General features: G+C 51.3%; 1 protein-coding gene and 1 pseudogene across 2 annotated transcripts in view; both read left to right on the top strand.

Annotated features, from left to right (window-relative positions):
• The window catches only part of LOC310921265 (olfactory receptor 14A16-like), a gene marked incomplete at its 5' end in the record, with an annotated part of 244,604 nt that overhangs the window by 193,262 nt on the left and 24,216 nt on the right, over positions 1 to 27,126 (top strand). The window lies entirely within an intron of this gene.
• LOC310921151 (inositol 1,4,5-trisphosphate receptor-interacting protein-like 1) lies at positions 4,920 to 6,335 on the top strand (annotated as a pseudogene). The gene has a single exon. The product of its transcript is annotated as an inositol 1,4,5-trisphosphate receptor-interacting protein-like 1 (transcript).

Raw genomic sequence — 27,126 nt, forward strand, 5'->3', positions numbered from 1 at the left:
GTAGAAATCAGAAGATTTTATTTACAAGTATTATATTATATATATTATATATAATATAATATATATACTATATTATATATAGTATATAGTATATAGTATATGTATAGATACATAGATATATAGATATAAACACAGATATATAGTTACCCCTTTTTACTCAGGAACTTTGTGCTGAATTTACTGTGGTGTAAGAGCAGGGCTATGTCAGCTCTCCCTGGATGTCTGGTAATTTTAAAGCTAAAGATTAAACAAAATTTTTCATTCTTTTTATAACATGCTGTGCTAAAAGGCACCTTGTTGGTTCATAGGACTGACATGTCTCCCATTGGCTGAGTAATAGAAATAGCAAACAATACCTGTGGTTATGGGAAAGGAATATTGTTTACACAAGGTTGTTTTGGGAAAAAGAAAACTGTTGAAAAGTTTCCCTTGGGAAGAACTAGCAATTCTCAGGTTCAGAAAATATCAGGTCCACATCAGCCTCCCCAGTGAGGTGCATGTACAGGACACACAGAGCTGCTCCTCCTATGTGATCTTTGAAAAGCTTGTTTAGCAGCCACCAAAAGAGGCTATGTAAGTGACTCAGAAATTAGGATTTTTACAGGACTGACAGCTGACACCATGAATTACTGTATAAATAAGTTCCACTTTGACAGGAATTCACAAAGGAGACTCATACAGTGATTAGCACTGCCTTCAGCAAGGCCAATGTAAATGCTACATAAATGCCTGAGACAAGCCAAACTAATCATTGTTCATAGATGTCAGATGTCTAAATGCAATGCTGGAAAGGGAGGTGTTGCACTCATCCATGTAACACATGTACCATTTTCAACTTATTTCATAAGTTCAAGGCAGTGTGGCAAACAACAAGGTGCCTCATTAGTTCTGCAGAGATGCTCAGCAGGGGAGACCCTTTCCTGCTCTAGAATAGCAGGAATTTGAGCACAACAGAAAAACAAGGGGGCTTTCTCTTTAAACAAAACCCACAAACTTCTTTTCCATCACCACCATTTGTCATTTCAGATATCTTTGCTCCTCTCAGGAGCATGTACTTTCACTTCCCTAATCTTCTTAGCTATCTTTTGAAAATGTGATAGAAATAATTAATTTTTTTTTTTTTAATCTTTAGCTTTAAAATGACCAGACATCCAGGGAGAGCTGACATAGCCCTGCTCTTACACCACAGTAAATTCAGCACAAAGTTCCTGGGTAAAAAGGGATATCTGTATATCTATATCTATATCTATCTATCTATATAATATATACTATATAATATATATTATGTATATTATATTATAATCTTTTGTGCACCACTCCTATTACAGGGGGAGCACAAAGGGACAAGTCACCACATTCTCCTGCTGTGTTAAGCAGTATTCACAAAAAAAAAACCAAACCAAAAAACATTGTGACAGATGCTTAGTAATGGATTTTATACATACACTCATTATGACTCTGGCAAACTTTTCAAGATTTTGTATTGTCTTGAAAACATTTGCCCCAAACAGAAAGGAAAAAGAAAAAGGCTATTTTTTGGTCTCTTTAAAAAAATCCTCATGAATTTTGAATATTTCCACTGAAGTGGATTAGAAGAAAGGCATCATTGCCATCTATTAATCCCTTCCAGTTTAATGTTGCAGAGAATAAACCTTTCCTCATTTACCACTTAAACCATGCTGCTGTGTGATCCTTGTCCCCAGCACAGCACCAGCAGGATGTTTCTCCCTGCAGCACATTTATTGAGTTATTGTTATGCAGGCAAGTCTCACTCACCTCCTGAGTTCTTGCTGCCTAGAAATGCTCCTGGAGGAGCTCCCGGAATTTTTGGTTTTCCAGAGCACACGTAACCAACAGGGAAAGGGAACTATCAACACCAGAATGAATATTTTTGAGTAAAGGAAACAAATGGATGCTCCTCCCTTCCCCCCCGCCCCCAGTTTGATATTTTCTGGTCAAAGCATATGCTGAGGGTTAACATTGATTATTTCAGCTGAGTGCAACCAAAATCACTGAGGAAAATGCTGACACTTAGATGAAAAGACTGAGAATAGGAGTGGGCAGAAAAAGGGAACCAAAACTAAAGCCTATGTCTACACCTCTCTACTATCTCTTGGTGTGTTCCTCTTACTGTGCAGCTTCATCATAAAAGACAATCCCTGCTGGACTTCAGTTAATACCTGCAGATGCTTTCAGCCCCTGAGGAAAATAGATTTATTGAGTAAATAAGAAACTATAAAGCATGCCTATGTGTACCTGATTTAAATAAATCTTCATGCATATATCTCCCCTTCCCATGGCAGGTGTGACACAAACCAGTGCCAGTGAGAGTTTCGCTTTACAGTTAACTGAAAATTGTCAAAATTGGTAAATTAGCATTTGCTAAGCTCCACATTATGCTCTCTGCACCTGAGCTACCTCATTTAAAGTTACCCCAGACATTTCTGTGCAGACAGATTGCTGTGCATTTATCATATTGTCTGAGTAACACTGTGACATTTTCAGGAGTCTAATTTGCTCCCGTGTGACCTCCTGCAGAATGAATTGTCACTACTAGGAAGAGTAAGAGAGACAGGTCAAATGTGGAATAACTGGATGCACATACAGCAGTCATTAAATTAGCAACATATGGAAAAAAGGGTTGACAGCAATCAGCTGTTGTCCTTTCTACTCTCATGAACATGAGAAAACATTTTGAGAAGGTAGCCTGCTGATCTGCTTGAATGCCTCACACACTTAGGAAACAAACAGATATGCCAAGTCTCACCATCCATCTCCCTTCTTTTGGAGCTTCTTTCCCAAGAATAAATTTCAGCACTTGGCTGAACTAAGCCTGAAAATGGAATTCTTATTTGATGAGATCAGAATGGTGTCTTTATTCTGCTGGCTTATACTCTCAAGTGGATCAAAAAGTTTTTACTGCTAACTGTGCCCAAACAAATTAACTTTGAGATCAAGGTTTCTAAATGGGATTTTCAAAAAGGGCAGTGAGCAAAGTCTTGGCATCTGGATCTTGCTAAAAATACCCTCTCTGCTCTCCTGAGCAGATTATCCTTTTCATAAGTGTTTTAGCAGGATGATTGTCTGTCCTATTGTTGCTGTTAGAACTCTGAACAGAAAATTGAGATTACCTGGCACCTTCCAGTCCATCCATAGAATCAGTATGTGGAACGACAGAACATCCATACATTTTTGGTAATCCATCCATTCTCCTGTACAGAGTTTGGAGCTATGTTCAACAGATTAAGAGCAAAATCTTATCAAAAGAATCTTATCAAAATGAATTTATCAGTGTGCATTAAAGAGCCAGCATGAATGAGGGCCTCATTGTTTTCTAATACTTCACTCACTAGGGTACTTCTGGAGATTGTTTTTTGTTCAGAGTCATTAACACAGGGACAAATATCACCAAAATTACCCTTTCTGCCTTATGGTCTGCATCTCTCTCAGGACCACAGTGTGACTTCTTGCTCCCACCCTGTGCTGACTCCAAAATGACATCTGGGTCTCTGCATTACTAGTGGGATCATTAGGAAATCCTAGGAGGAATCATATACAGGACTTGAGTTAAGTCCTAGCCAGGTGGGTTACATGAGTTTTGGAGCAGTTCAGTCTTTGGGAGTCCCTTGATGATGCCAAAATCTGAGTATTGTTTAAAAATGCAGAAGCAAAAATGCACAGACATTAACAGAAATAACACATACATCAAAAAGTGAAATCCAGAATCCATCAAAATCAATTAGAAAACCCATTTTAATTGTGCTGGAGCTAGGATTTTAGCCTGTGAAGCTGATAATTGGAAACTAGCTGACTGAAAAATTAATGCATTGCTGAGATACTTGAAATTCCTCACTAACTTTATAATTCTGCTAATCATTTATAAGTCTAAACATATTTACGCTTTGCTAACTGCACCTCCAAGAAAATAAGACTGAGGTTTGAATGCCAACTGGGCTCTGCTAGCATCAAAAATAGTATCAGGCTTGTGAACAGGCTGCCTGGGGAAATGGCTGTGCCAGCACCCTCAGAGATATTTCTAAGTTGTGTGGATGTGGCATTTGGGGATGTGGCTGATTGTAGGAGTAGGCAGTGTTAAGTTGGCAGTTGGACTTTAATGTGTGATCTTCAGGGTGTTTTCCCAGCGGGACCAATCAGAGATTTAAGTGTGGCTCAGCATGGAGTCAAGGCTTAGACTCAATGATCCTCAAGGCTGCCTTGCAACATGGGTATGTGCAGGATTGCCAAGGGAGGGCATCTCATAAGAAGGCAAAGCAGAGGGCAAGAGTTCTTGGAAGGAGATTGACTCAAAGGCTGCCTTAAGCAGTCCCCAGGGCCACTGTGAGGGGCTGAGCTGGGGTGGGGACAAAGGGTGGGGCTGGCCTGGCTGTGGTGTAGCGTGGCACCTGTGACATCACGGGGGACATGTCACAATGGGGGCAGCTCTACAAGGCCCCAGCAGGTAACGCCGGCCCTGTATTGCTTGGGCAAGCGGTGAGTGCACACGTGGCGGGGAGGCTGGGCTGGGGACAAGGGCTGGGGCAGAGAGGCTGCACCCGGGCTTGGCTTCTGCCCCTGCATGCAAGGCCAGGCCCTCATGGCAGAGCCTTGGGCAGGGCACCCTGCTGCTGCTGCTGCTGCTGCTGCTGCTGCTGCTGCTGCTGCTGCTGCTGCTGCTGCTTGGGCAGTGGGACAGGCCTGGCTGCTTGCCTGCTGTCTGGGGCCCTGTCCTTGGTGCCCCCAGACAGATCCCTGGCATTGCTGTCCCTGCTTGCAGGGGACACTACACCCCACTGCCAGCGGCCTCCCTCCCAATGCCACTCAAGGCCTTCTCTCCCTCCTCCTGCAGACCATGGGTATCTCCTGGGCTCTGTGGTTTTTGCTGGTTCCAAGTGTTCTGCAGTTGCCATGGTCCTTGGGTAATGGCTTGGACAAAGGAGACACGTCTGGAAATGGAGGCACATGCAAAGTTCCTGGAAGAGGAGAAGATGCATCTGGAGCGGGAACTGGAACAGCTGGCCCTGAAGCAGAGTGCCTTGGCCTGGGGAGACCTGCCCTGGTCTGCCTTGCAGCACTGGCAGGTTTGGGCTCTTGCTGGGCTCCTGCTCCTTCTCTTGGCCCTGTGGCATGTCTGGAGGAATAGGAGCCCGAGGAGAGAGGAGCATGAAGAACACAATGATGGTGCAGTTGAAGAGGAAGGTAGAAATGTAGATGCAAATGAAGAACGTGGTGGAAATGAAGAAGTCAATGAAGTGAATGGGGAGGAAAACAACAATGATGATGGCAATGCCCAGCAAGTCAACAACGTTGGTGCAGATGAAGAAGGTGCTGTTGGCAATGAAGTTGGCAATGAGGCAGGAAATGCAGCAAACAACAATGATGTTGGAAATGAAGTCGATAATCATGATCTTGATGATGAGATGGGAAGAAGGGTGTTGGAGCGGATTCAGTGGCCAGTGCAGGACCTGGAGGAAGGATGCAAATGGACAACTGCCTTCATGAAAAAGTTTGCGATTTACGTTCGTCTCGTCACATCTGACAGTTTCTACCCAGTCCTGAAACCAGCCATTGGGGTGGGCAGTGCATTCGAAGGTTGGAGTCCCCATGAGCAGGATGTCGTGTACCAGGTGCTCATCCCCATGACTCCTCCACGAGGGCACAGCTTCCACCTGGAGATGGTGAGGACAGGGCAGAGGCGCGAGAGGAACTTCCGCATCCGCGTGACGCAGGAATGCACCTGCTCGAGGGGGCGTAAGAAAATGCTGTGCTTCCTCCACGCCTCTGAGGAAGAGCTGAGGAACAATCAGGATCCCAGCCTCCTCCACACCCTGTGCATGGACTCCTACCTGGACGTGCACAAAACTGCCCGCTGGTTCTGCCAACTGGTGAAAGCAATCTGGCCGGCTTTGCCTCAGTCCCACAACTGGCACTTGGTGCTGCTGCCGTCCACACGCTCCTGCCAATTCAAGGTCAGCAATGGCAGACAAAGCCACCGGATCGAGATGCTGTTTGGGGTGCAGCAAGGCAACTCAGACATCTTTGTCAGCAGCCAGCCTCGGCCTTACTACACCCCAAGCACCATTTGGCCAGAGTGCTACGCCGTGGCTGAGATGAAGTTCTTCAAGTACATTGCCAGGTAGGTCCCCCCTGAGAGCTTACACCTGAAATGCCTGCAGTTCTTCACCAGCCTTCAGCTGGGCTTAGGTTTTTCCACCTATACCACAAAGACAATTATAATGCACCTCCTGAACACCTTGCCCTCATCATGCTGGCAGAGAAGGCATTTTGTGCTGCGACTGATAGACATCTGTGAGAGCCTGCGTGATGTCTGCAAGTGAGAAACCTCAACCATTTCATTGTGGGCAACCAGAGGCTTCCTGAGGAGATCAGTTTGCCCCCAGATGTCCTAACAGCTCAGAAGTACAATCTCTTCCATGACCTGGTGATGGATCCTGTTGCACATTCCCAGGCAACGAGTCAGTTAGTGGATCTATACCGGTGGGTCACACGAATCATCAACAACGAGCAGTGAAGGAGGTTCTCCTGCACCGAGCTCTGCTTGTGAGGCTCGCACGTGGAGGCAGAGAAGCCCCTCACAGTACATGGGGAAAGAGGGCAGAATGTGGGATACAGAGAGGGAAGGGAAAATGCTGCCCAGCCAATCTAAGCCATCATCAGCTGCAGCAGTGTTGTCTCAACATCCACCCCAGCACCGTTGGTGCCAAAGATCAAGGACCACGCAAAAGCAAATACTATTCTGCCTTTCTTGGCTCTCTGGGCTCTGTGTGGAGAGTCTACAGCCCAGCGAGAAGCTGACACAGACCTGAGTGTGCAGGACATGGAGAAGGAAGGCAGTGCTCCACTGGCAGTGGCACTTGCTGCCATGCCTTTTGTCCAGAGCAAAAGCACACTCAGGGAGTCCAAGCTGATGTAGCTGACGAGGCCGTGGCCAGAGCCCTTGTCAGACAGAGTCCCATTACCAGCAGAACTGGGACTGCCCCCAGCTCTTTCCTCGACTCCATTTTGCCTCGGGGAGCTTGGCCTGTGCAAAAATGCCCATCTCAGGATCCCAGAGGAGTGAATGTTGGAAAGGAGTACCGGTGGAATCATCTGCTTCAGGGCTGCTCCAGCAGGCTCTTCCTGATATGCTTTGCACAGGATTGCCTCCACACGGGTGTTGATTGTCTCCGGTGAGGGAGACTGCACCATCTCTGGACAACGCCCGTGATCACTCCGTGGACATGTTTCTCCTTGTCCCCTGAAGGGAATCCTTCGGGTCTGCATTGTACCAACTGTGTGGCTGCTGACCTGAAGTTTTGTATATCTATGAATCTAGGTCTTCATTTCATCTAGATAGATCCATATTGTGTATTTTTCTTACGTAGTATAAAACTTAAGAATTATCCTATCAAAATTTAAAACTAAAACAGCCCATACACTAATAGAAATAATTTAGTAGTATATATAGAAGTATGTAATATTTCTATGGAAGTATATATGGAAGCATGTAAACAATATATTAGTATATCTCTTCATATGGAAGATATAAATTATGTTATTCTATCATGATAAAAATGATTCTAAAATGTTGAAGATGTAATTATATTTAAACAATACATTATAGCACATAGTTTGTGTCACTCTCTGTTCTGAAATGTATTAATGCTCTTAATGCATTTTGATCTGGAAAGATGTTTATGAAGTAGAGATATTTCTACCATATATATTATATGTAATCCAGATGTGCTGTAGATATATAATATGTTACATATCAGATAGTCTTGTTTTATGTACCAGTAAAGGCACAGGTCGTGTCTGTGTCTGTTGAGGACACATGATTTTGTTCTATAGTGAAGCGCATTTCTGAGCGGCAAGGCAGAAACTGCTTTGCTCTTGATTCAATAAACTACAATATTCCAGAATCTGGATTGTGCAAGACTTTCTTGATCTCAAGGCGACCTGGAGTCTTGGCAAATGTCTCAAGTTGTGAATCTGGGTTTGTGAACTGTGTCCTTGAAGTCAGGCTGACTTGCAGTGCTGAATTGGTCCTAATGAGAAATGAAGGGCAGCTGCCCGCGGCCCCTGTGGTGAGAGAATCCCAGAAGAGCTTGGCTGGGAAGGGTCCTTAGGAATGGTCTTGTTCCAGGCCTGGTCCCAGGGGCAGGGACTCCTTGCACTGGGCGCGTTGCTCCAAGGCCTGTGGGAGCCGGCTTGGAACACTGCCAGGGCTCCAGGGGCAGCCCCGGCTGCTGTGGGCAGCGTGGGCCAGGGCCTCAGCAGCCTCAGGGGCAGGAGGTTCTTGCACATCTGCAGCCTAAGCCTGCCCTCTGTCAGGGGGAAGCCAGTGGCCCTGGGGCTGTCCCTGGGGAGAGGGTTTGGGGGGAAAGGCAGTGAATGGAGTTCAGTCTAAATGCAAATGAGGAGGGCGGGAGGGTTGAAGTGGCTGAGGGTAGGAAGGCCCTGCTCAGGGATGTGGACAGGTGGAATTGATGGGTCAAGTCCACCCGTAGGAGACAGAAGAAGGCAAAATGCTGGGTGCTGCACTTCGGTCTCTATCAGCCCCTGTGGTGCTGTGGGCTGGGGGAAGAGGAGCTGTAGTGGTGTGGAATTGGAGCGGCAACTTGGCAAGAAGCCAATGGCATCCCAGCTTCTGGCAGAAACAGTGTTGCCAGCAGGAGCAGAGCAGTGAGTGTCCTCCCCCAGAGGGCACCGCTGAGGCTGTACCTCAAATCCTGCACTCAGTTTTGGTGCCCTCCCAACAAGAAAGACATGCAGGTGCTTGAGTGTGTGTACAGAAAGGGAATGGAGGTGGGGAATGGTCTGGAGCACACGTGTGATGAAGGGCTGAGGGAGTTGTGGGTGTTTAGCAAAGTGGAAAACTGCCTCCGGGGGGACCTTATAATTCTCTACAGGTCCCTGAGGGAAGTTGTGACCAGCTGTGTGTCATTATTTTTGCCCATGGAACAAACCGTATGACCAGAGGAAATGAGCACAAGTTGTGCCGCAGGAGCTTGAGATTGGACCCTTTCAACAAAAATAGTATCAGGCTTGTGAACAGGCTGCCAAGGGAAATGGCTGTGCCAGCACATTCAGAGCGATTTCTAAGTCATGTGGATGTGGCATTTGGAGGCGTGGCTGATTGGTGGAGTAGGCAGTGTTAAGTTGGCAGTTGGACTTTAATGTGTGATCTTCAGGGTGTTTTCCCAGCGGGACCAGTCAGAGATTTAAGTGTAGCTCAGCATGGAGTCAAGGATTAGACTCAATGATCCTCAAGGCTGCCTTGCAACATGGGTATGTGTGAGATTGCCAAGGGAGGGCATCCGATAAGAAGGCAAAGCAGAGGGCAGGGGTTCTTGGAAGGAGATTGACTCAAAGGCTGCCTTAAGCAGTCCCCAGGGCCACTGTGAGGGGCTGAGCTGGGGTGGGGACAAAGGGCGGGGCTGGCCTGGCTGTGGTGTAGCGTGGCACCTGTGACATCACGGGGGACATGTCACAATGGGGGCAGCTCTACAAGGCCCCAGCAGGTAACGCCGGCCCTGTATTGCTTGGGCAAGCGGTGAGTGCACACGTGGCGGGGAGGCTGGGCTGGGGACAAGGGCTGGGGCAGAGAGGCTGCACCCGGGCTTGGCTTCTGCCCCTGCATGCAGGGCCAGCCCCTCATGGCAGAGCCTTGGGCAGGGCACCCTGCTGCTGCTGCTGCTGCTGCTGCTGCTGCTGCTGCTGCTTGGGCAGCGGGACAGGCCTGGCTGCTTGCCTGCTGTCTGGGGCCCTGTCCTTGGTGTCCCCAGACAGATCCCTGGCATTGCTGTCCCTGCACCTTGGCCTCTCCCAGCCCCTGTCGTGCTGTGGGCTGGGGGGAAGAGGAGCTGCAAATTGGCAAGAAGCCAATGGCATCCCAGCTTCTGGCAGAAACAGTGTTGCCAGCAGGAGCAGAGCAGTGAGTGTCCTCCCCCAGAGGGCACCGCTGAGGCTGTACCTCAAATCCTGCACTCAGTTTTGGTCCCTTGACAACAAGAAAGACGTGCAGGTGCGCGTCATATGCGACACCACACTGGGCGCTCCTTCTGACCCTCAAGGTGCTAAAAATTAACCGGCCTCATAGTCTGACAGTCCGTTTTTATACTCTTTGCTTTCTCCTCATTGGTGGAGTTTGGATCCTCTTCCTGATTGGTTAGTTGTCAGGGCTATGATTGGTCTTTAACAAGAGTCACTCCTGACCAGTTGTTTCCCCAGGGCGTTGAGTGATTGGTCTTTCATGTCCACCAGTCAGGGTTCAGGGTGATGTCACCTGTGTGAACTGGATCTTCTTCCCCTTTCCTTGTTACACTGCACTTTACACCCCTACAGTATAACAGATACTTATAACATCTGCATTAATCAAATTTCTCTACAGAAACCCCTCTTGAAACGTTTTAGAACAATTCCCCCTTCTAGAACTCTGAAATCGATAAAACTAACAACAAGCAATTTCAGGAACCCTTCTTGAAATATAATAAAAGAGGGCATCTGATAAGAAATACAAAGGAAAGGGCAAGAGAACTTCTTGGAAAGAGGTTCACTCAAAGGCTGCCTTAAGCAGTCCCCAGGGCCACTGTGAGGGGCTGAGCTGGGGTGGGGACAAAGGGCGGGACTGGCCTGGCTGTGGTGCAGTGTGGCACCTGTGACATCATGGGGGACATGTCACAATGGGGGCAGCTCTACAAGGCCCCAGCAGGTAACGCCGGCCCTGTATTGTTTGGGCAAGCAGTGAGTGCACACGTGGCGGGGAGGCTGGGCTGGGGACAAGGGCCGGGGCAGAGAGGCTGCACCCGGGCTTGGCTTCTCCCCCTGCATGCAGGGCCAGCCCCTCATGGCAGAGCCTTGGGCAGGGCACCCTGCTGCTGCTGCTGCTACTGCTGCTGCTGCTGCTGCTGCTGCTGCTGCTGCTGCTTGGGCAGTGGGACAGGCCTGGCTGCTTGCCTGCTGTCTGGGGCCCTGTCCTTGGTGCCCCCAGACAGATCCCTGGCATTGCTGTCCCTGCTTGCAGGGGACACTACACCCCACTGCCAGCGGCCTCCCTCCCAATGCCACTCAAGGCCTTCTCTCCCTTCTCCTGCAGACCATGGATACCTCCTGGGCTCTGTGGTTTTTGCTGGTTCCAAGTGTTCTGCAGTTGCCATGGTCCTTGGGTAATGGCTTGGACAAAGGAGACACGTCTGGAAATGGAGGCACATGCAAAGTTCCTGGAAGAGGAGAAGATGCATCTGGAGCGGGAACTGGAACAGCTGGCCCTGAAGCAGAGTGCCTTGGCCTGGGGAGACCTGCCCTGGTCTGCCTTGCAGCACTGGCAGGTTTGGGCTCTTGCTGGGCTCCTGCTCCTTCTCTTGGCCCTGTGGTATGTCTGGAGGAATAGGAGCCTGAGGAGAGAGGAGCAGGAAGAAGAGAATGATGGTCCAAATGAAGAGGAAGGCAGAAATGTGGATGGAAACGAAGAAGCTGTTGGAAATGAAGAAGAAGGTGTCAGAAATGAAGAAGACAATGAGGCTGGGGAGGAAAGAAATGCTGAGGATGGCAATGCTCAGGTAGTCAACAATGTTGGTGCAGATGAAGAAGGTGCGGTTGGCAATGAGGCAGCAAATGTAGGAAACAACAATGATGTTGGAAATCAAGCTGATCATCCTGATCCTGATGATGAGATGGGAAGATGGGTGATGGAGCAGATTCAGTGGCCCATGCAGGACCTGGAGAAAGGATGCAAGAGGACAACTAGCCTGTTGAAGAAGTTTTTATATTACGTTCGTCTCGTCACATCTGACAGTTTCTATCCGGTCCTGAAACCAGCCATTGGGGTGGGCAGTGCATTCGAAGGTTGGAGTCCCCATGAGCAGGATGTCATGTACCAGGTGCTCATCCCCATGACTCCTCCACGAGGGCACAGCTTCCACCTGGAGATGGAGAGTGCAGGACAGAGGCGCGGGAGGAACTTCCGCATCCGCGTGACACAGGAGTGCACCTGCTCGAGGGAGCAGCGGCGTAAGAAAATGCTGTGCTTCCTGCACCACTCTGAGGAGGAGCTGAGCAACAATCAGGATCCCAGCCTCCTCCACACCCTGTGCATGGACTCCTACCTGGACGTGCACAAAACTGCCCGCTGGTTCTGCCAACTGGTGAAAGCAATCTGGCCGGCTTTGCCTCAGTCCCACAACTGGCACTTGGTGCTGCTGCCGTCCACACGCTCCTGCCAATTCAAGGTCAGCAATGGCAGACAAAGCCACCGGATCGAGATGCTGTTTGGGGTGCAGCAAGGCAACTCAGACATCTTTGTCAGCAGCCAGCCTCGGCCTTACTACACCCCAAGCACCATTTGGCCAGAGTGCTACGCCGTGGCTGAGATGAAGTTCTTCAAGTACATTGCCAGGTAGGTCCCCCCTGAGAGCTTACACCTGAAATGCCTGCAGTTCTTCACCAGCCTTCAGCTGGGCTTAGGTTTTTCCACCTATACCACAAAGACAATTATAATGCACCTCCTGAACACCTTGCCCTCATCATGCTGGCAGAGAAGGCATTTTGTGCTGCGACTGATAGACATCTGTGAGAGCCTGCGTGAATATGTGCAAGTGAGAAACCTCAACCATTTCATTGTGGGCAACCAGAGGCTTCCTGAGGAGATCAGTTTGCCCCCAGATGTCCTAACAGCTCAGAAGTACAATCTCTTCCATGACCTGGTGATGGATCCTGTTGCACATTCCCAGGCAACGAGTCAGTTAGTGGATCTATACCGGTGGGTCACACGAATCATCAACAACGAGCAGTGAAGGAGGTTCTCCTGCACCGAGCTCTGCTTGTGAGGCTCGCACGTGGAGGCAGAGAAGCCCCTCACAGTACATGGGGAAAGAGGGCAGAATGTGGGATACAGAGAGGGAAGGGAAAATGCTGCCCAGCCAATCTAAGCCATCATCAGCTGCAGCAGTGTTGTCTCAACATCCACCCCAGCACCGTTGGTGCCAAAGATCAAGGACCACGCAAAAGCAAATACTATTCTGCCTTTCTTGGCTCTCTGGGCTCTGTGTGGAGAGTCTACAGCCCAGCGAGAAGCTGACACAGACCTGAGTGTGCAGGACATGGAGAAGGAAGGCAGTGCTCCACTGGCAGTGGCACTTGCTGCCATGCCTTTTGTCCAGAGCAAAAGCACACTCGGGGAGCCCAAGCTGATGTAGCTGACGAGGCCGTGGCCAGAGCCCTTGTCAGACAGAGTCCCATTACCAGCAGAACTGGGACTGCCCCCAGCTTTGTCCTTGACTCCGTTTTCCCTCTGGGAGCTTGGCCTGGTGCAAAGATGCTCGTCTCAGGATCCCAGAGGAGTGAATGTTGGAAAGGAGTACCGGTGGAATCATCTGCTTCAGGGCTGCTCCAGCAGGCTCTTCCTGATATGCTTTGCACAGGATTGCCTCTACACAGGTGTTGATTGTCTCCAGTGAGGGAGACTGCACCATCTCTGGACAACGCCCGTGATCACTCCGTGGACGTGTTTCTCCTTGTCCCCTGAAGGGAATCCTTCATGTCAGCATTGTACCAACTGTGTGGCTGCTGACGTGAAGTTTTGTATATCTTAGAATCTCGGTCTTCGTTTCATCTAGATAGATCCATGTTTTGTATGCATATTATGTAGTATAAAACTTAAGAATTATCCTATCAAAATTTAAAACTAAAACAGCCCATACACTAATAGAAATAATTTAGTAGTATATATAGAAGTATGTAATATTTCTATGGAAGTATATATGGAAGCATATAAACAATATATTATTATATCTCTTCATATGGAAGATATAAATTATTTTATTCTATCATGATAAAAATGATTCTAAAGAGTTGAAGATGTAATTATGTTTAAACAATACATTATAGCACATAGTTTGTGTCACTCTCTGTTCTGAAATGTATTAATGCTCCTAATGCATTTAGATCTGGAAAGATTTTTATGAAGCAGAGATGTTTCTAGCATATATATTATATGTAATCCAGATGTGATGTAGATCTACGTAATATGTTACATATCGGATAGTCTTGTTTTATGTGCCAGTAAAGGCACAGGTGGTGTCTGTGTCTGTTGAGGACACATGATTTTGTTCTATAGTGAAGCGCATTTCTGAGTGGCAAGGCAGAAACTGCTTTGCTCTTGATTCAATAAACTACAGTATTCCAGAATCTGGATTGTGCAAGACTTTCTTGATCTCAAGGCGACCTGGAGTCTTGGCAAATGTCTCAAGTTGTGAATCTGGGTTTGTGAACTGTGTCCTTGAAGTCAGGCTGACTGGCAGTGCTGAATTGGTCCTAATGAGAAATGAAGGGCAGCTGCCCGCGGCCCCTGTGGTGAGAGAATCCCAGAAGAGCTTGGCTGGGAAGGGTCCTTAGGAATGGTCTTGTTCCAGGCCTGGTCCCAGGGGCAGGGACTCCTTGCACTGGGCGCGTTGCTCCAAGGTCTGTGGGAGCCGGCTTGGAACACTGCCAGGGCTCCAGGGGCAGCCCCGGCTGCTGTGGGCAGTGTGGGCCAGGGCCTCAGCAGCCTCAGGGGCAGGAGGTTCTTGCACATCTGCAGCCTAAGCCTGCCCTCTGTCAGGGGGAAGCCAGTGGCCCTGGGGCTGTCCCTGCAGGCCCTTGTCCCCAGCCCCTGGGCAGGTCTCTGCTGGGCTGGGGCAGGTGCTGAAAGCTGCAGGAAGATGGCCCCAGAGAAGGCCTTGCAGAGCCCTGGGGCAGCAGTGGCTCCATGGGGGCAGCCAGCGGGGCCCGGTGTGGCCGTCGGGGCGGGAGAGCACAGGGCGGGCGCTGAGGCCCTTCCAGATGGAGCTGGGAGCTCTGGAGTGCGGCCGGCACAGAGCCCTGGGAGATCCCTGCAGCAGCCAGGACACTCCAGGGCTTGTGGGTGTGTTGGAAACCAGGGAGGAGCTTGAGAATGGGCACTGAGGTGTGGAGGGCACTGAGGTGTGGAGGAGATAGCTGAGGAATGGTTAGCGGATAAGGGACACAATAGCTCCCAGATTAATCTTGTAATTAGAAGCTAGGACAAGGCCAGGATGTTCCTGGCAGAACTGTTAGAAAAGAACAGGATAATGGAGAGAAACTGAGACCATGAGAAAAGAGGAACTGAACATTACAAGGCGATATGACTTTTGCAATATGCTGATATAACATGAAGTAAGCTATTGTGTATTCACTACCAATCAAGAGCTTGGCTTTTGCAATATGTATGAGCTGATTACTTAGAATATAAATGTAAGCGAAGAAACAAATAAAATTGAGCCTGATTGATCAACATCAGTTGAGTCAGTCTCCCTCTTTCCAACAAGGATCTACACCAGGGAACAGCCCTACAATTGTGAGCAATGTGGGAAGAGCTTCAACCAACGCTCCAATCTGATCCGCCACCAGAACACCCACGCTGAGGAAAGGCCATACAAGTGTGGGGAATGTAAGAAGAGCTTCAACCAGAGGTCCTTGCTAATCATCCACCAAATGAGTCACACTGGGAAGAGGCCCTATGAGTGTTCTGAGTGTGGGAAGAGATTTAAAACCAGCTCCCATCTCGTCCTGCACCAGCGGATTCACATTGATGAGAGGCCCTTCCGCTGCCCCGACTGCAGGAAGGGCTTCAAGCAAAACTCCACCCTTGTCACCCACCAGCGCATCCACACTGGGGAGAGGCCCCACGAGTGTCCCCGGTGTGGGAAGAGCTTCACCAGGAGCTCTCACTTGACCCAACACCAACAGAAGCACCAGAAAGGGAAGCCCTGAGAGTGCCCCAACTGTGGGAAGAGCTTCATGCTCTGCTCCAACTCCATCCCCCATTGGAGGACCCACATTGGGCAGAGCCCTGGTAACCCACATTCACTGTAATCTCCTTTGGGAAGACACTGGACTGGTGGTCTTTTTGTTTGGTTTTCACTAATACTCTTTTGATTAATTTTCATCCCTTTAAAATAGACAAAATTTGGGTAAAAATCAATAAACTCATAAAGAACATCTAAAGCCTCACTTTTAACTAGTTGTCAGGGTCCACAAACATATGCGGGGAACCTGATGGTTCGTTTTGGAGATCTCAAAGCGCAAAAGACACAGCAGGGGACAACTCAGTTTGCTTAAACAAAAAATGTACTTTTATTTAGTGCCCACAATGCGATAGTAGGGAAAGAAAATAGAGAAAAGTGAGAAAGATAGAGTGGAAGGGGGTTATAGCTACCAACGTGGAGGGACGAGTCCTTAAGGTGTAGAGATGCCCATAGACGCGATCTTCTCCAGTGGGGTGATCACAAAGGTTTTCGGGATCTCCGGAGTCTTTATAGGTTGGTTAAGGCGGGGACCAAAGTGAGTGGCACAGAGCCAAGGCAGGAAACACCTTATGTTGAGGTTGGATGCTCAGAAACAAACTGCTAACCACACTCTCCTGGTATAGACAGACCAGCTGGGACAGAAAGTCTCAGCTCAGTCCACTGAAACCAGTCCATTGTTCTTGCATTTCGTTCTCGTGGACATACATTACAGTCCTTCAAGACTCGACTAACGTCCCACCTAAGCCAGGCCAGGAGCTCCCTTCGGGGTCCTGGTTCCCAACCATCGGAGACAGTTGTGAGGTAAATCACATCCTTGGACAGACTCTGACACTAGTGTTTCCAGGGAATCTGGGATTCAGGGACATACTTGGGAGCATTTGGTGGTTTGGGGGGTATGTGGTGTAGTTTTCTCCATGTCTTTGCACTCAAAGAGACGAGAGGGTTCGATCTGTCACCTCAAAACTACTCAATGCCACTGAAAACTACTCAATCCCACCCCAAAATTACTTCCAAAATTGATTCCACAGCCCCTTAGGGTGGAATGCGATTGGAAGGGGATTGGGTGAAGTGGGATGCAAATCAGGAGGGATGAGGTGAGCTTTGGGTGGGGCAGGATGGGTGGGAGGGGGTTTTGGAGGTGTGAAATGGGGGAAATAGGGATTGGGAAGGGGGTCCTGATGTCTAGCAGGGGTGGGATGAGTTGGTGTTCGGACTGGGGAGGTGGGGTGGGGTCTGGATTGAGACAGGCCAAGTTTGGGGATGATGAAAGGAAGGAGAGCAAATTACTGAGTGAGTTTTTGGATATTTCATGCTCCTGAAGAAATTTTGGGGTATTCCATGTTTCTGAGGCACTTGTGGGGCAGTCCTCAACTCTTGGTGGGTATCCTGAGGGCAGCTGCATGCAGCCCCATTGCCAGGAGTGATTGCCTTGGGCACCAGCTCAGAGCTGCAGCCACAGTCCATTGCCTCAGTGCTGGAGAGCAGAGAAATGATGAATGGCCCCAGACATCTCCAGGGTGTGTTTGGGGGCCAGGGCAAGTTCTGCGTAGGTGGGGCGGTCACTGCCCCAGCCCCAGCCACTGCAGCCTCTGCTCCAGCCCGAAAGTGGCTGCCAAGCCCCCGGCACCCCAAAAACCCCACCTGTGAGACGGACCAGAGCAGCTGAGGCTGTGACACGGGTGTGACACTGACACGTCCCATGTGCCCTGGAGCTCCCAGCAGCTGAGATGGTGCTGGATCCAAGGGGAACTGTAGATATCTCTCTCCCTCTCTCTCTTCTCCTGACTTCCTCTTTTCAAAATCTGGAGAACTGTAAGTTGGACAGGTCAGAGTTTTCTCAGTCAGTGCTTTGTGAAGTGATTTACTGGAATTTCATGGTGCTTTAAGATATCCTAGGTATCTCATCCCCTGATGTTTGCAAGTTAAAAGTGCTTTCTCCACCCTCCTGAGAAGTTTGTTGTTTTCTCCCATGTGCCCCCTGAGGGGATCGAGGTACCTCAAGTCCCTTTCCAACAGCGGCCGAGCCAGCTTGGGGCACAGCAGCAGGAACTGCAGTGCTGAGCAAGGCCTGGCTTGGCTGGAGGGAGCAGAAAGGCCAAGCCCTGAGCCCAGGCCTGGCACAGCAGGGCCTGTCCCTCCCGGGTGCCTCGGGGCTCTTTGTGGGCCAGTGAGATGGCAGGGACAGCAAGGACAAATGTCATCAAACTGCAAGCCCTGCCAGCCTCCTCAGGGAGGGGCCAGGGAGGAGCAAAGTGCAGGCCCTGAAAGGAAAGTTCCTCCTGTGGGGCCTCCAGAGGCGCTGCCAGAGCCCAGGGGACAAAGGCCTGGGTCCCTGTGGCCCTGCCAGCCCTGCCCAGCCCTTGGCCATGTGTCCTGCAGGCTGTGCCCCCTGTGCGTGCTGCTGCTGTGCCCTGGCCGGCTGCACACGCCCATCTCGCTGTCCCCCCCAGCATTTCCCAGCCCAGCATTTCTGTGCCCTCCCTGGGCTCCTTGCACCCAGCGCTGCCGGCTCCTGGCACACAGAGCCAGGCCAGGAGCCCACCCTGCCAAGGGCCTTTGGAGCAGCCTGGGGCCTGCCATGGCTCCTGACCTCAGCAGCTGCTCCTGGGATGCTTCCATGGAACCCGAGCACAGCAACGCTGCTGGACATTGGCCCTGCTCAGGCTCACACACTGTCAGGGCACATTCCCTGCCTGTAGGATTCGTGCCTGACCCAAGCCCTGCACTTGTGGCTCCAGCATTGCTTTCTAACAAGAACAGGGGAAGGCAAACTGTGTGTAGCTCATGGTATTTTACCGTGTCTAAAACTGGCTAAGTCTTAGAGGTGAGATCCATTTGGAATGAATGGGATGGAGAAGTAGTGCTACATAAAAAATGGGAGCATAAAAACAAATAGAGAAAAACATCTTGGATTGTTTCTTTCCACTTTCATTGCATTTCTTAAAAGCTGTTTCAGTTTTCCCACAATCTTTGCCACAGTCATGTCTGCCCTTTTCAAGAACCTTTCTTGGACAATGAGGTCAAACTTCTGTCACAAGATGTGCCACCAACTGCAGCTTCTCTTGGATTTCTATACTGTGTGTGCAGCACAACTCTTGCAGCAAAGCAGGTCAAATGTTTGGAGAACTTTACAACTTGTCCTTTTTTTTTCCTGGTGGGCTGGGGAGTTGTGCCATTGGTGAAGTTTTCATTGTTACTGTTCTACTCTAAGAAAAAATGAGAGGGTGTCTGGAGTTGTTAGGGAATGCAAGCCTGGCTGAATGCAGAGAAAGAATCTCCAGAGTCTGCAGACAGGAGTGAAGAGTTGTGTGATAATCATTCCAACATCCCCATGGACAGCTGGAAAGTGATCTAGAACATGAAATTGTGCTGACAGAGGGAGTTTGTTTCTGTGTTCAGTTTAGATGATTCTACGTGTCATGCATTGATCTAAATCAAGAGCACAATCAGTTCATGATAACCACCAGAACAAGGTGAAACTCTCCGTTCAGATGACTGAAAGAATCTGAAATGGAGAAATTCAAAAGAATGACTCGGTGAACTCTGTCTGGAAGAAGGGTCATTTTTTTCTAATCATTTCTAATCCATTCCCTCTGTTGTTGTGTTTCTGAAAAAGACCATTTTCAACCCAGATGCCTCATGAAAAGAGAAGCCTGAGCTTGTGGAAGTGCCTGAAAGATGCCCTGTTCCTCTGCAGGGACACTCAGGCTGAAAGAGGAGCCTGAGCCCTGTCTTGGGAAGGCTCCTGAGAGCTGGAATTGGTGGCGTGCTGGGAGAGGAGGAGCAGGGGGAGAAGGATGGGCGCTGCTGTGTGGCAGGAGCAGGAGGTTTGGGCCGCAGGACATTCCGCCTGCGCCGCTGCCCCGCAATGGGCGGCCATGCCCGGGGCTCTGGGCCTGGCCCCGCCTGCGCTGAGCTCCCGACACTGCGGGAGCTGCCCGGGCTGGGCTCAGGTTCCCGCTGGCCCTGGGCAGCAGGCTGGGCTCCAGCTGGGATCAGCAGCAGCTGCAAATACCTCTGCCCATCTCCACTTGCTGCTGCTGCTGCTCGGAGGAAGCAATGAAGGGAGTCGAGGGGTTCTGGTTTCTCTTTCTCCTGGTGGATTTTTTTCATTTTATTTGACATTGCAGAGGCAATTTCTGTGATGGCCTCTGCCAGTTGATTCTATTTCAGCAGCAGCAGCAGCAACAGGGCTGTGTTTGAGTGCTGCAAATGTGGCCTGTGTGGCTTTAATTCTCCTCAACTTTGTGCTCAGGGACTTGTGAACATTTGGAGATCTGCTGCTCATGATGCCAGAGTTTCCTATCATAAAAGCATCTCTGGTGGCACTGATCAAAAAAGGCAATTGCAGTTTTACTGATAAAATTCAAGTGGCCACCAGAAGCGGGGCAAGAGCAGCCATGATCTACAATTGCCAAGGCAAAGGCAGCAGCACCTCCTGCTGTCACCTCAGGGTGAGTAAAACAGTGCTGAAAACAGCGCTGGAAGCCGATCCTTTCTTTCTCTGCAGGCTGGGTCAGGGCAGCACAGGCGGGCCCTGAGCAATGAGGGCTGTTGGTGGGTGATTGTTGCTCTAGTGCCGAATTGAGGTGGACAAAGGCCTTGGAAAGCGAGGCAGGAGCAGGTGGGAAGAGGCCGGCGCTGCTGCTGCTCCTGCCCGGGAGCCCCGGCTGGGCCGGGCCGGCGCCCGCTGCGCTGCGGCTCCTGCTGCTGCCAGAGCCGGGCGGGACTCGGGGACAGGGAATGGACACGGGGGGACACCAAAGGCCTACGGGGCTGCGGGGATGTTGGCGCTGGGGCCAGCGCCAGCACAGAGCTTCAGCCGCAATGAACCCAGAGGGAAAGGCTGGGGAAAGGCTCCATTGCAGCCTTTCTTTCCTCAGGGCTGTGAAGGGACCGAAATGAAAGGAGAACAAGCAGGGCCCGACCCCTCCTCCTTTGGGAGGAGCCCCATGGCTGGGGCTGTGGGGGGCCATGAGGGGCCAGGAGAGGTTCTGTGGGGCCATGAAGGGCTGTGAGGGGCCATGAGGGGCCAGGAGAGGTTTTGTGGGGCCATGAAGGGCTGTGAGGGGCCATGAAGGGCCAGGAGAGGTTCTGTGGGGCCATGAAGGGCTGTGAGGGGCCATGAGGAGCCTCAGCCCTGGCAGGAGGGGGGTCCCACCATGTCCCCAGGGCAGGGCAGCCCTGAGGGGCCGCCAGTGCAGACGTGGCAGCAGAGCGGGCTTGGGGCACCTCCGGGAGGGGATGAGACCCTTCCCCAGCTCCAAACCACACCAAACACACCATTAATAGAATTTTTCCATCTTTATAATCCACTGGCAACTCGGAGTTGACTGTACAGTTTAATCTTGGTGGGAAAAGCAAGGGAATTTTCCCAGTGAGTGACATCCAGCCATTGTTAATAATGTCTAAGATTTAAAAGTCTTACCAATGAAAAGTAATACTAATGAATAATAAGAACAAGAACAAGAAATAAGCCCCCAAATCCCAACACCCAGTACCACACCAAAATGACAAACCTCATTTTTCTTTACCATCACAGGTTCCATGTAAACAAAATCCTATTAACTTTCTCCACCTCATATCTTCCCCACCAGATAAATGAGGCTATTTGCAGTGTTTAATACAAGTCACAATTGAGGGGTGGAGGGAAGAACGGGGAGACACTACCAATTTCCATGTCAAACCCAGCAGGCCAACTCCAAAGTGGAGAGAATAAAATGGAATGGGGACAGGGGCTGGTCAAATGTTCCTCTAAAGGATCCCAAAATCACCTCCAAGTGAACAGGAGGGCAAAATAAATCCCTATAAACCACTGTGGGTGTTCAGGGACTCAACTGTGAGGAGCTGGACATGGACAGAGGCATCTGGAACAGTTCTGTCCTCAGGCTGAGCTCTCCACCCCTGCCCTGAAGTCAATCAAGTGCTTTCCCAGAGGATTCCATGGTTGCCAACCACCCCTCCAGATGTGCTTCACAGGAGCACAGAACCTCTTTTTTAAGATCAGGAGAGCAGAAAAAAATGACAAGAGATGCCCAACTGAACTCTGTTTAAAAACCTGGAAAATAAAAATTTTCCAGAAATAACAAATGACCATGTGGCATTTTGAGAAGCTTCCAATTTTCTACATTTTTCCTGTTGAACTTGACTTTATCTTTGCCTCCTCTTGCACCAAAGGAGCCTCATTGCACCAGCCAGGAAGGCAAAGCTCATTCCTGGCCCTGGCTGGTGCTGTCCCTGCAGCATTTCCATCCCTCCCGTGGCCTCTTCCCTCAGGGTCCCCCGCAGCAGCTGCTGGAGCAGCACATGGAAGCTGCAGATGGAAGTGCTGCCCAGCCCAGGCTGAAGCTAAAAAAGGATCCTGCTGACAGGAACCCAAAGATTCCCTCCCAGGGGCCCTGCAGACACTTCCTCATCTGTTCTGTCTGCTCCATGCAGACATTGCAGGGGACATCCTGTCTCTCCTTTGGGGCAAGGCCAGGACCCCAAATACACACTCCAAATGCTGGATTCTGGTCCATTTCTGCATCTGCTGAGATGGGCTCCAGCATTATCCAGAGAAACTCACTGTACTTCATCCTCCAGCTTGAAAACCCAGCTCCTGGAAAGGGTTTTTATAAGGACTACAAGTAATAATCCAAATCAGATTAATTTTAACCTGTTACCCTTCATTCTCTGTGGTAGATTCTTCAATTCTATGCCATGAAACACATCTTCAATTTGACTGCAAGGAATGGGTCTGAAGCGTGCAGTACCAGAACAAAACAAAGCCAGACAGATTTCGTTATGAAAACTGGAAGACGTAAAAATAGTAAATGCGTTTTTCACTTCAAAACATTTTTCAAGTTAACATAACATGTACATGATAAAGCAAATTCAAACTATGTGAGCGTTTTAAAAATGCGCAAGCAAGGGTTATTTTTTGAGGAAGGGTTAATTCTACTACCAAATCAACTAGTTCAAGTTGAAGATGAATTGAACTTGGCATTTAAAACCTGCACATGGTGCCTACACAGGGTGTTTGCTGGCTCCTTGTGGCCTGCAAGGAGCAACTGGAGAACAGGAGCTGGCCCAGAGGAGACAGGACACGTGGGTGCAGACGAGATGCAGCACTTGAGAACAGCTTTCTGTTGTCTAGTTAGGATTTTTTGAACAAAAACTATTGAATCTCAAATCCCATGCAAGTTTCCCTTCTTTCCTGGTGTGATTCAGGTGCCTGGAGCAATGTGATGGGCAGCAGGCCCAGCGTGGCCGAGAGCTGAGCACCAGCAGAGCCCTGGCAGCAGAGTCCAGAGCAGCCTCAGCAGCCCCAGAGCCCGGCTGGAAGGAGGCACTTGGAGCAGGGAGTGGCAGCAGCTCCAGCCGTTCCCTGCAGTCCTGTCCCTGGGCCCCAGAGGGAAGAGGTTCCCACAGCCCCCAGCCAGGGACCCGCTCCCAAGGCTGTTGCCAGGGCAGCCAGGGCTGGCACCAGCTGTGATGCTCCATTTCCCCGGGCCGGGCTTTAGGAATGGGATTCCCCAATTTCCTGCTCCTGCTAAAACCATGCTGCCCCTGGCTGTCCTCCAGCCTCCCACTGAAAGTACAAAAGGCAAAGAGCCCAGGCTGGGATAAGAACAATTTACTGGCAACAGCAACAATATAAGGAACAAACAGGAACAGAGACAATATAGGTAACAGAAGGGGTATGGCAAACTATATACAAGTAAAAATAAAACAACACCAATTGGTTCTTCCCAGTCATGCATTTCCTTCTGCCTGGAAAGGACATGCTTCTCCATGAGGGAGAGAGAGGGTCCCGTCCCTTTCTTGCCTTTAGCCATGACCTGAGGTGGTATCGAATACAATGACAGGGCCATGACCAGACCCTCACATTCTTCAATCACACCTAATTTCATTGCCAGAGGCAGGGAAAGGGACAGATTTCCTCCCAGCATGGATCACAGTGATTGTGGGTCACCAGGGTTCTGCAAAAACTGGGTCTTCTGATGGGGGATGAGGTTGGAGACTCAAATTATGCTCTTCGCACAGTCGGGGCACTCTCAGGGCCGTTCCTTTACCGGTGCCTCCTTTGGTGTTGGGTCAAGTTAGACCTGTCTGAGAAGCTTTTCCCACACTGGGGACACTTGTGGGGCCTCTCCCCAGTGTGGATGCGCCGGTGGGTGATGAGGTGGGAGTTTTGCTTGAAGCCCTTCCTGCAGTCAGGGCAGCAGAAGGGCCTCTCCTCTGTGTGAATCCGCTGGTGCATGAGGAGATTGGAGCTGGTGTGAAACCTCTTCCCACACTGGGGACACTCGTAGGGCCTCTCCCCAGTGTGGCCCATTTGGTGGATGCTCAGCTGGGACCTCTGGTTGAAGCCCTTCCCACATTCCCCACACTTGTATGGCCTTTCCTCAGCGTGGCTGTTCTGGTGGTGGATCAAGGTGGATCTGTCACTGAAGCTCTTCCCACACTGCTCACACTGGTAGGGCCATTCCCTGGTGTGGATCCTCTGGTGGTGGAGCAGGTAGGAGTTTGTGCTGAAGCTCATCCCACATTCCCCACACTCGTGGGGCCTCTCCCCAGTGTGGATGCGCCGGTGGGTGATGAGGTTGGAGTTGTCCTTGAAGCCCTTCCTGCAGTCGGGGCAGCGGAAGGGCCTCTCCCCTCTTTGTGAATGCGCTGGTGTGAGAGGAGATTGGAGCTCCTCTGAAACCTCTTCCCACACTGGGGACACTCATAGGGCCTCTCCCCAGTGTGGATCCTCTGGTGTCTGATCAGGTGGTGTCTCTGGCTGAAGCTCTTCCCACACTCCAAGCACTTGTGGGGCTTCTCCCCATCATGAAGCTGCTCATGGACCAGCTCAGAGCCCTGGCTGAAGCTCTGTCCACCTTCCTGGCTCAGGATGGGTCTTTCCTCCTCAGAGCCCCCTGGGATGGGTTTGGAGCCCCTCCTCCTAAGGGATCTCTGGGGTTTTTCCTCCCTCTTGGCTTCCTGTGCTGTGGAGCTGCTCAAAACGGCCTCTTCCATGAGGTTCTGCTGTGGGGATTTGTCCTCCCTGGTCTCCATCTTCAGCTTCTTGTCTGGGGGAGGAAGGGCAAGGAGAGGATGGGATTTGCCTCCATGCCAGAGGGAAGGAGAAGGAGATCCCCTCAGTCCATCCCCAGACGGACAGTGTTGGCAGCAGGGTTGTCCTGCAGCTGGGGGCCGTGCTGGGCTGGGAGATGGAGCAGGAGAGAGGGGGAAAGGGGCACTGACTTCCTCCTCACCTGCCTGGCTATCCTGGGGCATTTTCCTCTTCCCTGTAGCCTCCTCCTCCACTTGGCCAATGTTTTGGAACGGGAGGTCCTGATTTGGGGTGAAAACAAGGGATGAACACGTTGAGTTTAAGGTTTTGCCCAAGTCCATCTCTAGAGGTCCCTGCCCATTTGGGGTCCAGAAAAACCTCCCAAACATCAACATTCAGCCCTGAAAACGCCTCCCAGCAGTTCCCTGTCTCGGGTCTCTTCCCTTTGGTGTTCGGGGGTTCCCCCTGTCCCAGCTGCTGGGGGTCACACTTGAACTGGGGGTCCCCCGTCGACTTGGTCCCTGCCCTCCCCAGTCTGCTGGGAGTCCCAGGAATATGAGAAGTTCCCCCCTTTTCCATCTCCTCACAGGAATGCTGGAGGTTTTTGGGATCCCAAGTTCTCCTCTCCCCTTATTCTCTGCTTTGGGGTGCAGGGGGTCCAAGGAGTCCCCCCTGCCCCTCTCCAGCCTGTTGAGGGTCCCAATTGCGGTGCTCCCCCCTCTCTGGGCTCCCCACTTTGGGCTCCTGGGGGACACAGGGCTCTGCTCCTCCAGGCTGCCTCTGCCAGCAGCTGCCACTGGGACCCCCCAATGTCCCCCCAAGGGGCATTTTCCACTCAGATTTGGAGTTCTTCATTCTCCAGATATCCCCTCCCAAAAAAACCCAACCCAGGGACCCCCCAGGATATCTGGGCCCAGCTCCCCCTCCCTGGTCACCTGTGGGATGGGGGGTGATGATCCCACGGGTGGGGGGCTGTGAATTCAGGGAGTGCTTGACCTCGTGGTTCCTTCTCCTTTCCCTAATACTCCTTTGTCCCTCCTCTTCCTCTTTCCCCTGCCCCTCCTCTTCCATCCCTCCTCCTCCCTAATCCCACCTCCTTCTCCTATTTCCATCCCTTCTCTCTCCCCTTCCCCACCCCTCCTGTCCCAGCCCTCCTCCTCCTCCCCGAGGTAGAGGCACACCCCGCGTGCCCCGTTCCCCAAGCCCTGGCAGCCCGTGGGAGGAGCGGGGATGGAGCCGGGATAGGTCAGGATGGGCAGCGCGGGGCTCTGCCCACACCGGGACTCCCCAAAACCACCTCCCGGGGACCCCCCCATGTCCCCCCGAGGGCCATCTGCGCCTCGCCTTTGGAGCCCTGCCAGCTCCAAACATCCCCCCAAAAACCCCAAGCCCAGGGAGCCCAAACCCGGGATATTTGGGGCGAGCTCCCCCTCCCCGGGCACCTGCGGGATGGGGCCGATGGTCCCGGGGCTGCTGCGGCTTCAGGGAGCGCTGGAGCCGCCCGCTCCCTCCTCTGCTCTTCTTCCTCCCGCTTCCCGCGGCCGCTCCGCCTCTTCCTCCCTCCCTCCTCCTCCTGCCCCGTTCCCGAACCCCTCGCAGCCCGCGGGACGAGCGGGGATGGAGCCGGGAAAGGTCGGAAGGCAGAGAGGGCCCAGGGGGATGCCAGGACTGGCAGTGACTGGGCCGTGCTGGGAGCACCTCATCACCCCCGTCAGGTGACATTTTATAGGGGACCCCCATTCCAAGCCCCTCTGGGGGATGTTTTGCCCCCCGCCACAGCCGGGGTGGATTTTTGGGATTCTCTCTGCCATGGCCGCTTTAAGAGGCGCCTGTTTTGGGTTCCCAGGAAAACTCCCCTTCAAAGGGCAACACCACTCCCGGTGATTCCGGCAGGGGAGCCCCGGGGGGGCTGGGGGTCCCTGGGGGGATTTGGGGTTCCCGGGAGGGTTTGGGGGTCCCAGGGGGGATTTGGGGGTCCCGGGGGGGATTTGGGGGTCCCAGGGGGGATTTGGGGGTCCCTGGGCGGGGCCGGTGACAGAGCTGGGACCTCGAGCCGGGTCTGAACCTTCTCACTGTGCCCGGGCAGCGTCAGCGTGTTCAGGGAGATCCTGGGGCCCGGGGGGTCACCCCAAATCCCAGGGGAGCCCAAATGGCCAGGGAGCCCCTGCAGTGCCCCCAGCGCTGGATCTGCTGCAGGCAGGGGGGCACCAGCACTCGGCCCCCACCCCCCACCATCACAGGGGGGCAGAAACGGGGGAGGGGCACGGACAGGTCGGGAGG

The sequence above is a fragment of the Zosterops lateralis genome (assembly GCF_965231275.1).
Source record: "Zosterops lateralis genome assembly, chromosome: 33".
NCBI lineage: Eukaryota > Metazoa > Chordata > Aves > Passeriformes > Zosteropidae > Zosterops > Zosterops lateralis.